The 14,196-nt window shown below is 42.0% G+C and overlaps 1 protein-coding gene across 3 annotated transcripts in view; it reads left to right on the top strand.

Annotated features, from left to right (window-relative positions):
- The first annotated feature begins 4,683 nt into the window (after positions 1–4,683).
- Positions 4,684–14,196, top strand: part of LOC136826939 (zinc finger protein 677-like) — a 47,403-nt gene continuing 37,890 nt past the window's right edge. For 2 of the 3 annotated variants that reach the window (XM_067084529.1, XM_067084530.1), the window contains exon 1: positions 4,684–4,799. The gene's annotated coding sequence lies outside the window, so the exon portion shown is untranslated. Of the gene's footprint in view, positions 4,800–4,970; positions 5,055–14,196 lie in introns of those variants that run through there. The other variant, XM_067084531.1, reaches the window with a different exon arrangement.

Below are 14,196 nucleotides of genomic sequence, written 5' to 3'. Positions count from 1 at the left end.
TGAAAAAATGACGTATCTCATAATTCACTAGTAATAATCTACCATTTTCTCATTTTTTTCCCTCACGGTGATAATTCATTTTTAGAGGTCATTCCACACTACAGAGTATAAAGATTCTCGATTCGTCTTCGGGGATTTACTTAAGACTTGAATTGCTTAGTCTAGTCTCTCTCTCTCCGTTTTCAGTGTAAATGGCTTGAGTTCAATGTCCCGCGAGGCTCAGTATTAAATACTGATTGAAACAATGATTAGTTTCCGTCCCCCGAAGGGTATTTTAAGTCGTAAGGAACGCTCCTACTTCTGTTTCCTTCCTCACGCATTTTATCATCATCACTGGCACCTCCTTGCGCAAATCATCGCTAAGGCCGACTCCTTGTATCAGTCACCTTCAGTCATAATAACAGGCGATCTCCCACAGTCATTGTTATTGCTCTGTATGCCTTAAGTCAGTTTACTTCCGACAAGATGATTATGTTTTTATGTTTTTTGTTTGTCTGCTTTGAGCAGAATTACGGGGAAAGAGATATATGTATCTCTGCAAACATTTATTTTACCAAAGATGGTCTCCCAAACTGGCGTCAAGTGATTTGTTATTTGGAGAGAACAGGATCTGGATAAGGGAATTTTGGGGAGGTGAGGGGAAAGTAAGTGTGTGTGTGTGTGTGTATGGAGGATTGCTCAGCCTTGTCGGAGGTGTGCAGGCTGCGAGAGCACTTGTTATTGTTGTGTTAGATTCCTCTAACTTTCTTCTAGAGGTGATTAAAAAAAACAGCAATCGGATTGCACGACATCGTAACACCTACACTGAGATTGGCGTTGACGTCGCTTGAGCTTGGCAAGATCTGATTGAGCTTAACCATTTGTTCGTCGTTAAGAATTTCTGATGCATCACAACATTTTTATGTTTTGCTAAAACTGTGTACTTGACAACTGCATTTTCGCATTTCAAAAGATGTAATATTAATCCTGGAAAATTCATTTTTTTTCAAGCTGAGTGCAAGTTTTAGTTAATGTCTAGACCAAGTGTCTCATCAGAATGAACGAAGACTTAGCTAATAATCAGAACAAGTTTCCAGACTGTAAATAAATTTGATCTAGGTCAGGATTTTGAGTGAAATACATGTTGCACAACCCTGCATAATATACCCGAAAGTAATGGGTCTTTGTGTTCACTCTCATATAAATTTGAATGTGTGAAAAATATTCCTAAGTGATTTTGCAGAGTCCTAAGCAGCCTTACTTTTGTGTCGGGAGACACATTTCAAATTTGTAAATGAAACTAAGGTTGTATATGCTTGCGTTAATCGTTCGTGTCAAAAAGAATTATTCAGCAAAAGAACTGGGGAGCCGTCTAGACCAAGGACTCGGTTGGGTCATCAACCACCCTACCGGCTATTTAGTTCAAAGTATGATGTCCACAGGCGCAGGAAAATTATAAGTGTTTACTCCCTGAAAGAGAAGAAAGGTTTTTCCGGGTCATGGATAATGCGATCATAATCGCACGGGAAAAAGTCGAATAAAAATTGAACATTGTTGGAAGTGCTTCTCATAAACTTCATGCGGTAGGGAGTGTTGCCACTGTGTTATTAGTTTCGAAGGAATCAATGTTTCATTTTATGATTTACCATTTGCAAGCACAGATAAAAATGTTAATGCTCATTTTCTCTCGCATTACATTTTCCGTTTGATCGGAGTGTAATTATTTTGGCGTTTGCAACCGTAACTGTATTTTGTAATAACCATTGTGAGTCGCACACACGCACACACACACACAAATAGAATGGAATGCTGAGGGATTTAATAATTTTCACCCAGTTAAATACTACAAAAGTATTTTTTTATTGTATCCTCTTTCAGCCACAGTAGGACAAGTGCCATTTTTTCTGAAATGCACCGGGGACAAACGATGGTAAAATATTTAACATTTTCTTAATTAGTGTGCATATAATTACTTTTCCTGATTTACAGTCTAAGGTGGAAAGCCGTCTGCGTGAGCTTGCATCGCCAGAATTTAGAGGAAACTAAAATTATCTTGAGTCCGAGACGGACTTTTACATGTCCCCCGAAGTCCTTCGACATAACCCTTACACGCTGAGAAAGCATCAGGTTTTAAAAGTTTTAAATGACAGGGCATTATATAGTAAAGGTTACTTGAACAGGTGCTTCCACATAGGTATCAAAGAGAGGCCCTTTCAAATTATGATGCCAAAATAAAGGTTTCCAGTATGGTTTTAAATAAAATATAAATATAGGTACAGCTTTTTATGTATGTATGTAAGTATGTATGCATGTATTCATGAAGTAATTAAAAGAAAAGAATTCTAAATATAGGTGATCTAGTAAAAAAAAATACGAAATACAAATAAATTTCTCGAAACTGAGAGCGAGACAAAAATTCTTCAGCCTAATAATAATAATAATAATAATAATAATAATAATAATAATATAATAATAATAATAATAATAATAATAATAATAATAATAATAACAACAAAGTCACTCCTTCGTGATATACTTCCCAGTTGAAGACAATCTATAAATGTTTGCGAGTGCACCCACAAGACCATTCCTTTCCTAAGAAGAACATCGACTCCACACATGTTGCAATACACTTTCTGAGAGCACCCCGAGGGAAGCAGGGTTTGACGACCCTGACCTTCGGGGATCCTGAAGGAAATCCCACGACCCTGACACACCCTCGGGCGCACTGATGGGTATAAGCCATGTTGTGCTTCTCTTTCTTTTGTCCTTGGGCCACTACTACTACTCCTCCTTCACTGAAGTCATTATTTTTTTACGTCTATATTTTTCCTTTCGTTGTGACGGGCGAACAATTCCTAGACACGAGAAGCGTTTGATTTTATTGCCTTGAAAACAGGGGCGTCATTTCAGATTTTTTATGGCGGGGGGTTGTGGGGGGCGCAAAGGAGGTTTGGCGAGCTTAGCGAGCCTAATCACCTGTTTTTTTTTGTAATTTTGAGCTATTTTATGTGCTTTTTGAAGCACATGAAATAGATAGATAGATAGATAGAAAGATATAAATTAATGTGATGACACATTTGAATTTCGGTAGGAATAATGGAAAACCAGCTGCTGTTACTTCTTGGGGCTTGGTGGGGTGAGGGGGCAAGTTGAGGCTTGGGGGCCAACTTGAGTCTTGGCCCCAGCCCCCCTAAATGACGCCCCTGCTTGAAAATGTTATGATTTATTTTTTCCCTCTGTCCTAACAGCGGGAAAGGAGGTTGAGTTTCATCGAGCGATGTTTGATTGTTGAGATGATAGTCGTTATTTTAGAGAGGTGCTTCGAGAATCGAAGAAAGTTCTAAAATTGGTGTCCACAGAAGTTATCCTCGGACAAAAACGTTATCCTGGCTAGCAAGACAAGTGGACGAACATGCACAATAATGAATCCCAGACTCTATTGTATAAATATGAAAAAAAACATCCGTAAATGATAGGATACTTTAACATGAAGTAACTTTGTTCAGTTGTAAAGTAGCAGGAAAAAGCTCGCCGATGTTATAAATTTAGTTACTACGGCGGCTCAGGGAAATCTGTGTAGTCATCGATGTTTGTTACATACGACTGTCCGGAAAATACTCGATTTCATTCTATTTAATACTGAAACGGGAAGCAATGAGGCTTCTAAAAGTATGTTCATTATTTGCTCATATTCTGAACTTATGAAGCTGCCACTATGACGAAATAAGCCAAATCTGCTTTATTAGTGAATTCGGCTGGTTAATGAAAAGCCAGTGCTTAGATTTCTAGTGAATCCTAAATTCTGCTTCTTTTCATTCGGCAGTTGCCATCATTCAGTGTCTATGAAACGTTTTCACAGAAGTATGAGATATAAGGTGGTGAAAACTTTACAGGTACTAAATCTAAAACAAAATTAAACTGTTTTCAAACCACTTACTTTTCATGCAAACCACCCGTTCGTCCTAAAGTCTGTGACAGACTGTTGTATGCTATTTGTCTGTTTATAAATTGTTAGCGCTCCAGTGTTTATATTTGATGACAAATATAAATATTATATCATTAAATGCACACCACATATACGAAAGGCTATCTATGATAGAGGTGACAAATTGTGTACACTGTACGTTGCAAAGTATTCGACTGTTACGTGCCCTATCACGGCTATAACTGTCAGGAATTTGGTCACAGCGCAGCAAATTGTAGAAATGACCAAGCTTGCCCTAGATGTGGTGAAAATAACAAATAAAATGAATGTGCTAGCAACATTTTCAAGTATAAAATTATGCAAAGAATGGTCATAGTGATACTAAACATAAAACATATGATGGCAATAAGTGCACAGTATATAAAGAATATGTGTCAAAGGTGAAAGATAATACGGATCATGGCTTTGACTAATAATGTTCTATGCAATTTAATAAGAAGAAAGCAAATTTAAAAAAAGAAGTAAAGACTCTCCTATCCTGCAGGAGCTATGATACTGACGAGAAAACACTGAAAGACAATTATAAAATATCTGTAGGAAGCACCTTATTTTGAAAAGTATAAGGGCCCGCCAGAGAGGGAATTATCCCTGTGGAGGGCTGTACGTAGAACCAAACAAAGTGAAACAAAGTGAAGTGAAGCCATCTAGTATAAAGTGAGATAAAACAGTAAATATTTCATATAATTTACGCGAATGATCAGTGATATTTGTATTTGTGACCTAGTCGAAGAGCCGTTACATACCTTACTATAACAAGTCTTCCCGGGAAAGTTGTCAAAGGAAACATGAACGTCATCCACAGATCGCCGTTTTTATTTGGATTTTAAAATAGGTAATATTAGTTAAACGTCATGAACCATGAAATGAAATGGTTGTCGCTTCATCAAAGAGTCATTTGTTTAGGTTATCAGAAGAAATTAAGTTAACCTTTGCCAGTGTTTGGTGTTAATTTCTTAGCCTGGGTAGCCTAGATTAGGTAATGGTTGGGTAGTCGGTGTCTAAGGGCAGGGGAGCCCATAAGAAGTTGATGATTGGATTCAGCCCAGGGGTAAGCCGAGGCAAGGTATTACTTTTTATTCTCTCTAAGGTAGGCTACCTTGTGGGAGAAGTTTTTTCTTTGATAACGTACAGATCTAATGTCATTTATGACGTCTTTGTAAGCTGCAAGGGATTATGTTAACCTAAATAGCGATGGTAGCGGAAGGATGACAGTAATTTATTTTACAGGTTTTATCCAAAATAGCGATGGTAGCGGAGGGATGACAGTAATTTATTTTACAGTTTTTAAACAGTTTGACCAAACTTTATTTCTTCACCCAATATAAGAGCGTTAGCCCATATATTTTACTTGTCTTGTGTTCATTCTGTTCATTACCACTAGACTATAGTTGATGCAAGCAGTTGGGGATGGATGGATGACTAATTTTTTTTACAGTTTTTATACAGTTGTACTAAATTTGAATTATTCACCTAATATATGTGCAATAAACTTTTTTGACAATTTATTTCGTGTTCAATGTATGTATGACCACTATTGTTGATGCAAGCTACTTAGTTTTTTGTTTCCCGACTAAAACTAAAAATTATGGGGAAACATTAACCCAGTGGGAAACTTGGGTTTTTAAGGGGGGAACCAAAATGAGTGAATTTTATTTGCTTGAATGGTCGTAACTTGCATAAACCACAAAATAAGTAGTAGGCTAGGAAAAATAAAAAAATACATTATTCGTAACCTATCCTTAATCAATCACAAAACACATTATAAAGGATAAGGATATGTCAAGGCTAGTCACGTGGATGCATTCCTAACCTAGCCTATAGAGCGTTGGGTCTATACCTGACTGGTAGTTGGGGGTGATGCCAAGTCTCACTTAACCTCGTTGGACAAGTCGGTAGAGTTCTGGACTAGCACTCTGCTAGGCCCGAGTTCGGGTCTCCGGCCGGCCAGTGAAGAAAGAGGGATTTATTTCTGGTGATAGAAATTCATTTCTTGGTATAATGTGGTTCGGATTCCACAATAAGCTGTAGGTCCCGTTGCTAGGTAACCAATTGGTTCTTAGCCACGTAAAATAAGTCTAATCCTTCGTGCCAGCCGTAGGAGAGCTGTTAGTCAGCTCAGTGGTCTGGTTAAACTAAGTTATACTTAACTCACTTAACCTGATCCAGAGTGCTATAAACCATAAAGTAAAATACAGGATGTATCCTAGTCTTACCTTCCATAACCTGACTCCCCTTCAAGGAAATAGTACTGATAGGGCACCTCACAGGGTGTACTGTAGGCATTAATTAAGCTTCTTTGTAGCATCCCTTTGGCCCCTAGCTGCAACCCCTTTCATTTCTTTTGCTGGACCTATATTCATATTCTCTTTCTTCCATCTTACTTTCCAACTCCTAACAGTTGTTTTATAGTGTAACTGTGAGGTTTACCTCTTGTTATATCTTTAAAACCTATAAACCTATCTACTCTCAGTTTCCCTTTCAGTGCTGATTGACCTCATAGGTCCCAATGCTTTGCTTGTGGCCTAAATTTTGTATTCCATTCCATAACCTGACTTAACCTAGTGTATTAGGGCCTTACGTAGGTGGGGTGGGTGATGTATGGGGACCAGAATTCATCTCGACCTAACCTTTCACACAGTATCCTAATAACTGGCAAGGTTGCACCGCTTACCTCCCCCTTAGTATTGCACACTGTATTTGTTCATACAGAAACAGAAACCATTGGCTATTATATAAAAGTATCCTAAAGTGCAAACTGGAACGGTTGTTGAAATTGACATATAGGTTGTTAACTGGTGGTTATGGGTTTGAGTGGGGGAATACAGTACACCTCACTCACCCACTGTCGCCAAGCACTTTTTCTTCAGCTGTCTAGAAAAGGAGCTGTCTGACTCTGCTTGCTCTCTTCCCTGTTTTGTTGCTGAATGGTTGCATATTTGTTTCTCATTTTGTTTGTGGAATGTATTTTTCTTGTGTTTTGTTTGTTTGTGCTATGGAGAAAATGATTAACACTGTAGTGATGGGCTTGGATATCCTTGAGGGCGCTTCATGTCCTCCGTAACTACTGAGCCTCACAAGTACTCGTCTTCAGGGGGAAAGGTGTGCTCCTGTTTTCCCCCCCTGCAAGGAGTGCTCTTGTTGGTCTTCTCCTCACTGGGAGAAATTCAGTGGGAAGAGGAGGAAGGATGAGGCTGTTTACCTGCCACACTGGGTGATGATATGCTCTTGTTGCCCCTACTAAATCCCTCCAGTTCCTTCTTGTCTCCCTCCTCTATTCTTATCCCACTGCCTCATATAGGTACTTCCCCTCTGAGGGGTGGCTCTCCTTCTGCTCCCACTACTGCTATGTCAGTACTTGCTAAGGAAGGGTACCCTCCTGTAGCAGTGGTTTTTCCAGTAGTGGATCTCCCTGCTGTTTTGGCCATTGTGTCTCCTGTACCTGCCTCAACCAGGCCTCCTGCCTCCAAGGCTCGAGGTAAGAAATGAAAGAAATGGTCTTGGCATTCTTCTTCATCCTCTTCCTCTTCATCAATCTTGCCTTCCTTCTCTTCCTCGTTATCAACTTTTTTGCCTTCTTGTATGGGGGAGAATTCTAAGGCCTCGTAAGAAGTCCCATCAATTTTCAGTTTCATGCTATCGCTTTCCCCCTTTCTAGGGGAGACAGGGGATCATTGTCACTTACAGATGATCATCTAGCCTCAGGCAGTGCAGACATGGTCCACCCTGCATCTTCCCACTTAACATTAAAAGTTTTGCTTAGGCTAGCTCCCTCTTTTATGTTCCTATGAAGACCCTTGGGAGGAGCATATACAGTAGTTTGCTTTGGGTGTGTGTGTGTGTGCCATGCATGCATAGGTGATGGGATATGCTGTTACCCCTGTGCCTCCTTGTAGGTGCACTGGTGTGAGCCAGCACTGCCCTCCCACTCAACATTTGGTTTGCCACATAAATGGAAGGTGCGCTTACAAGGCTGTGTGCATGCCCATTCCCCTGTTCCATCCATCAGCTCAACTGCTACAGTTTACAGGGAAGGTTCTGAGTTGAGAATTCCTGATCTGAATGCCATTGGGTTTTGTGGTGTCTCACCATATGCACGGAGTACCAGCTGAACAACATAAGAACAGGAATGGTCAAGGGAGCAGAAAAAATGTGTAATTCTCCTCTTATTGGAGAGGATCCAGTTCCTGCCCTAGAACCTGAACTGAGGCAGAACAGCATTTTTGAGAGATTATTGTGCTCATCCATGAGTGTAATGATCTTGGTGAGTTCTCCTCAGCTCCACTCCTTGCCCTGTCTTGCAATTGAGCTTACCCTTCAGTGTGCTCTTGAGATGGAGACCATCAGTCAGTGTGCTGAGATGGAGACCGTTGGTTAAGTTGTCCTGTTCCCAACTTGCTCATGGTGTCCTGGGCCAGGATAATGCCCTGATCTCCGGGTCAGGGAGTTCCTTGCTGGAGGATGCAGAGACTACTTCTCTTGCATTAGACTTGTTGGGGAGGTGACAAATGACTTATCCTTGGAGAGGCTCCACCAAGAAGGTGCATCTTTTTCGACCTCCGAGACTGATGCCATGGAACCTGTTGCTATGGTATATCTCTCCAGGTTATGTCATGGCTCAACCTATGATTGAACACACTGGCAAACTTTGCTGTGAAAGGTATCTTGTTCCAGGATGAGGGGGTAAAGTTTTGAAGGTTACTGCTATTGAGAGGAAAGGCACTGAATTTTCTCATACCCAAGTTCCAACCTCTGTGCTGACTATGTCCTGAGAATGAGGGACATAGTTTAGTTCCTCTTCATTGACCAGGTTTCCATTGAGAGTACAGTAGCTCTTACTTAGGAACAGCTTGATGTTGGACTCTTCATTACTCTTTCTAAGAGGACAGTTTGGAGTCCTGGGACTTTATTATTCAGTATACAGTGTCCTTCAAATCTGGTTTGGGTTTGAAGTATCCAAATCTTCCGGGTCAGCTAAGCTTCCAGTTTCTTGGATTGCAAGGAAACCTGTGCCTCCTAAACCTAGACAGGTAACTCAGTCTTCTTCCATGAGGGGAAGGGAATCTTCCCAATTTTTTGTCTTCCTCCCCTGGCCATGGCTAGGGAGGGAGGAAAAGGGGAGAGGGAAGGAGGAGATCACTGAGGATGGCAATCCCCTTCCTCTGCTGCCATGGGTAGAGGATTACCTGTCTTGCTGTTGGGCAATGTAGCAGAGATATGTTGTGGAATCTTGGGTAGTGTGAGTCTTTTGGGATAGTTACAGTTTTCCATTTAAGGACCTCTGTCCCCCACGATTTGGAACACTGATAATTTTCCATCCATATCCCCCTTATTCACCAAAATCTGTGGAGGTGTGGAGGTGAGGGTGGTGAAGGAAAAGAGCACTTTTGGAGTTAGAGAGCCAGTCTGCAAGGTTTGACAGTAACGGAATCTGGGATATGAACTGACCGCTCCCCTTTGAACAAGTTTATTCTACAAACTTGCTTCAAGATGGGAATGGCACAGTCAGTGCAGAAACCCATCTGGCAGGGTGGCTGCATGCTGTTGGTTGACCAGAAGAATGCACACTTTTAAGTTCCCATCCATCAGAGCTCTCCCCTGTTGGTGGGGTAGTACCGTTATTGCACCTCATGCAGTGCACTGCAGGCATTACTTGAGATTCTTTGCAGTTTGCCTTTGGACCCTAGCTGCAACCCCTTTCATTCCTTTTACTGTACTTCCTTTCATATTCTTTCTTCCATCTTACTTGCCACCCTCTCCTGACAGTTGAGTCATAGTGCAACTGCGAGGTTTTCATCCTGTTCCACCTTTCAGACTTTTACTGTCAGTTTCTGTTTCAGTGCTGAATGACCTCATTGGCCCCAGTGCATGGCCTTTGGCCTAAATTCTGTATTCAGTTCAATCAGATTTCTCGGATGTACTTAGGCTTTGTCTGCAATGAGACTGTCTACCAGTTCAGAGTTTTATGCTTTTTTTTAATGCTTCAACCTAATGATGGCCCCATAGGTTTTTGTCTGGGTTTTTGCCTTGGTGTTAGTGTGGCCCCATTCTTGGTGTCTTATGAGGCACAGTTCCTTCCGGACAGAGATTGCTTTTTGTTACAATTTGGGGGTCATGATCAATTGAGAGAGAAATCCGATATCATTCCAAGCAGCAGGCAAAGTATCGGGGTATGCTCATTGATTCTGCAGCATTGAGGGCCTTTCTGGTAGACTTGTGTGACCAAACTCAGAGAGCTAGTGGCACAGTTCCTGTCCTGGCAAGAACAACCAGCTCTGCTGTGACAGGTGATCCTAGGTCATCTGTCATCCTTGGAAGAGCTTTTGCTTCATGGGTGGAGACGTCTACACATTGCTTCACTGGCAAGTAAAGCAGTTTTGGAGTGCTGTTGGGGATCCTCCATCTCATCTCATTCCTCCGGGTCGAGAGGTAAGGGAGGACCTACCGAGGACCTACCATGGTGGTGGCTGGGTGACACAAATATCTTAAAAGGAGTTCCTCCGAACTTCCCACTCCAGAAAAGCTTCCGTTCTCAAACACAGCAAAGGATGGATGAGGTGTACATCTGAGAGAAGAGTTTGTTTTAGGTGTGGCGCTGAAGGATTCACTGCGTTTGCACAAAGGTGTTCTGAAAATGCAGGCAGTGTATAAGCATAACAAGCATTTCAGGAACAGTTAAGAGGTCACTCAGTAGTGTTGATGAGCAACAGCATAAAAGTCATAGCTTGTGTCAACAAATTGGGGACAGTGTCTCAGTCCTTGTGCCAGTTGGTGTTGTAGATGTGTGAGATGGTGGTTTGCTAAGCTACTGAGTTAACTGCTAGATACATTCCAAGCAGTCGGAATGTTCTGACAGATCAGTTCAGTCACCAGAGTCAGGTTGTAAGGATGGAGTGATCTCTGTATTCTCAGGTGGTGCTCTATCAGTTTGTAACCAGGTTGTACAGAAAACTAGGTTCCTCAGCCCTAGATCCTTGGGTAGTGATCGAGAATGCATTCCAGCACCCCTGGAAAAATCAGAATGTTTGTGTTCCCTGCTTTCAGGGTAATCAACTAGAAGTGTCCAGTTGTTTGGATGACTGGTGGCTCTTTGTTGGTCACAAGCTGAGTGGTATCCCAATCTGCTGACTCTACTGGCCCTGCTCCTGTAGTCCACCCTCATTTATCAGCCACACCAGGCAGTCCACACTTGGAGGATATCCAGAATCTCTTGCGAGAGAGGGCTGTGAGGGAGATGTTTGGGTACCTTCCTCATTCCTCAGCAAATGGAAATAAGGGAAAGTGGGCTGTCTTCTGCAATTAGTGTCATAGAAGGGGTATCTCTGGTTGGAGTGTTTGTTAAGCGGATCACAGACTTCGTAATCTATCTTTGCTGAGACGAGCGCATTTCAGTCTGTTGTTAAAGCCAATTGCTCAGGCTTTTTTTGCAGGTTTCTAAGCTGGAAGGGTTAGACCTCTTCACTTTGGTGGAGTTATATATGCTAATGAGAAGTTTTGAGCAGTCTTGCCATTTTCGGATACTACAGCCTCCCAAGTGGGATGTGTCCCTTGTTCTTTGGAGCCTTGCCAAAGCACCTTTTGAGTCACTGTCACATGCTATGGACAGGAACTTTACTCTCAAGACTATCTTTGTTTTAACTTTGGCCATGGCAAAACAGGTTGTGGATTACTGTACATAACCTGTCCTATCTCATTTAGCACTTTTGGGCTCTCCGAGCCGCCAAAGAAGAATTAGAGAAATTTATTTCTGGTGATAGAAATTCATTTCTCGTCATAATGTGGTTCGGATTCCACAATAAGCTGTAGGTCCCGTTGCTAGGTAACCAGTAGGTTCTTAGCCACGTAAAAATAAGTCTAATCCTTCGGGCCAGCCCTAGGAGAGCTGTTAACCAGCTCAGTGGTCTGGTTAAACTAAGATATACTCAACTTAGCACTTTGGGGGGATGAGGGTCTTTCTCATTTCCCCTTCTTCCTTAGATTGTGGCAAAGACTTAGAACCCTTTTGTTCCAGATGAGAGATCTGAGAGCTTCTTGAGCGCTTCCCTCCGAGATTTTATTCATGAGGACCTGGATAAGATACTTCTTTGCCCTTTACAATTTGAAAAGGACCCTCTTGCAGAGGTTCGAATTTAGAAGACTTAGTGTTGGAACATCCTTCCTTTCTAGTACTGTGAAGAGGAGATCAAAAGCTCTTCAAGTTAGGGGTATGGATCCATCCTCTGCTTTGTGGAAGAACTTTTGGTTTTCCAGGTAATGAGGGCATTCATCTGGTGTAGACAAACTACCTTTACCTTATTCCACCTGAAGGATGTTGCTCAGTCTTTGGATACCTTCTCCGTAGAAACCTAGGCTGAAGGACACACTTGAGCCAGACAAGACATAAGTGAGTACACACCAGGCATCCTGCTTTAGCATTTGTTGCTAGGGTGCATGCATCTCCCTTGGTCTTTCCTTTTTATACAAGGAGGACATGGTAGAACTTATTTCTGAACCCATTACTCGGTAATAGCCAAGTCTCTTACAGGAGATGTTGCGAGTCTCCAAAATATTTTCCTCGCAAAAGAACCCTTCTGTAATGCAGGGCACTAAGGCCCAAGGTCTTATTACTCAGGTCAACCATTTTGCCAGACTGGTGGGAGGTTACAGGATTCATGACACCTGCTGCTTTCAAGGCAACTAGTAGAATGGGTAAGTCTCATAAATAAAAGGTGAAGGTTTGTATTTCTATACAAACTAATAAGAAATATTAAAAGTAGCTTGCATTTTTCCTAGGTATAAAAACCAGAGCCTTTTATATACCTAAATCTACCTCAACTGCCCTGCTCAGTCCCTGCGGCTGTTGGAAAAGTGAATACAGGCAGTCCTTGGTTATCGGCGGGGGTTCCGTTCTGGGGACTTGATGATAACCGAAAATCACCACTAACCGAAAATCGATGATTTCCGGCGCTTTTTCGGCGATTTTCAGGGCTTATCGGCGCCGAAAAGCGCCGACTTTCGGTTATCAGCGCCTCTGTTAGGTATGTATCGGTGTCAATACCCAATTACCAGCACCAATAAGTGAAAATCAGTGATGTTCGGCGCCGAAAATTGCCGATTTTCGTCGCTAGACAAGCGCTGTAAAACTGGATCGCCATTAACCGAGCCCGCCGTTAACCGGGGACTGCCTGTAGTGATGGAAGGTGAGTGAGGGGTATTCCCCCACAACCTCCCCTTCTTTCTTCATCTCTACCAGTCAACTACCTTGTTACCAGGTTCCAACAACAGATCCAGCTTGTGTTGAAGGATACTCTTATGTAAAATGTGAAGGTTTGTATTTTTATAGAAACAAATTCAAAATAATTCTAAAATTGATTTTTCCTAGGTATACAGACTAGAGCCTTTTATAATAATCCCACCTCAGCCACTCCGCTTTGCCCCCGAGGGTACAGAAAAAGTGCTTTGTAACGGTAGGTGTGGAAGGGGTATTCCCCAATTTACCCCTGTAACCAGCAGTTACAGTACAGTACTGATGTTGTTACTAAGTTCAGTGACCTTTCTAGCTTATGCTGAGAGTTCCCCTGTATTGCCTAAAGCTCTGGTTTGTATACCTGGGAAAAATACAACTGACTTGAAAAAATTTTTTTTGGGAGCACCTACTTTCCTTTCCTTTTTTGTGTATTAGATGAGCATAAAAGATTTCCAACATGTAGACAGTTGTGCGATTATGGTGAAAACTCATGAAGTCAGGGGGCATAGAACCTTTTCTGGCATTTTGGAGTGACTTTTTGGTAACATGGTTAATGAGGGCAGGTGTATGAAGCATCAGACATCTTTACCTCATTCTACTTGAGGGATATTATTTAAGGTTCACAGCCTCCTTTTCTGTAGGGCCTGTGGTGGCTGCTCAGCAGGTTGTGTAGGAATGCAGCTCCTTTTGAACAGAAAGGCATCTTGCCTAAGGCACGTGGAGAGCACAAGGCTGGGGTTGATTATTCCCTCTTACTCTGTCTGCGGGGCAGCAGCTCAGCCCAAAGCACTTGCTGATTGGATACGTGTAGGTGGCTACTTGACTGAGCAACCAGTCATGGATTTTTGTGAACATGTGACTCCCTCTGTTCGTCCATTTAATGAGGGGGTAGGGTGGTGACAGCTATATTTTGACCTGATATAGCTACCTTTCTGCTTGTGCAACCCTTATGGGTTCTCCTATCATTTCCTTACTTCTAGGCTGTAGACACCCTCCCTCTGGCTCA

This window comes from Macrobrachium rosenbergii, chromosome 41 (genome assembly GCF_040412425.1).
Source record: "Macrobrachium rosenbergii isolate ZJJX-2024 chromosome 41, ASM4041242v1, whole genome shotgun sequence".
Classification (NCBI taxonomy): domain Eukaryota; kingdom Metazoa; phylum Arthropoda; class Malacostraca; order Decapoda; family Palaemonidae; genus Macrobrachium; species Macrobrachium rosenbergii.
Note: the sequence above shows the minus strand (reverse complement) of the source record. Positions and strands in the feature narration are given on the sequence as shown.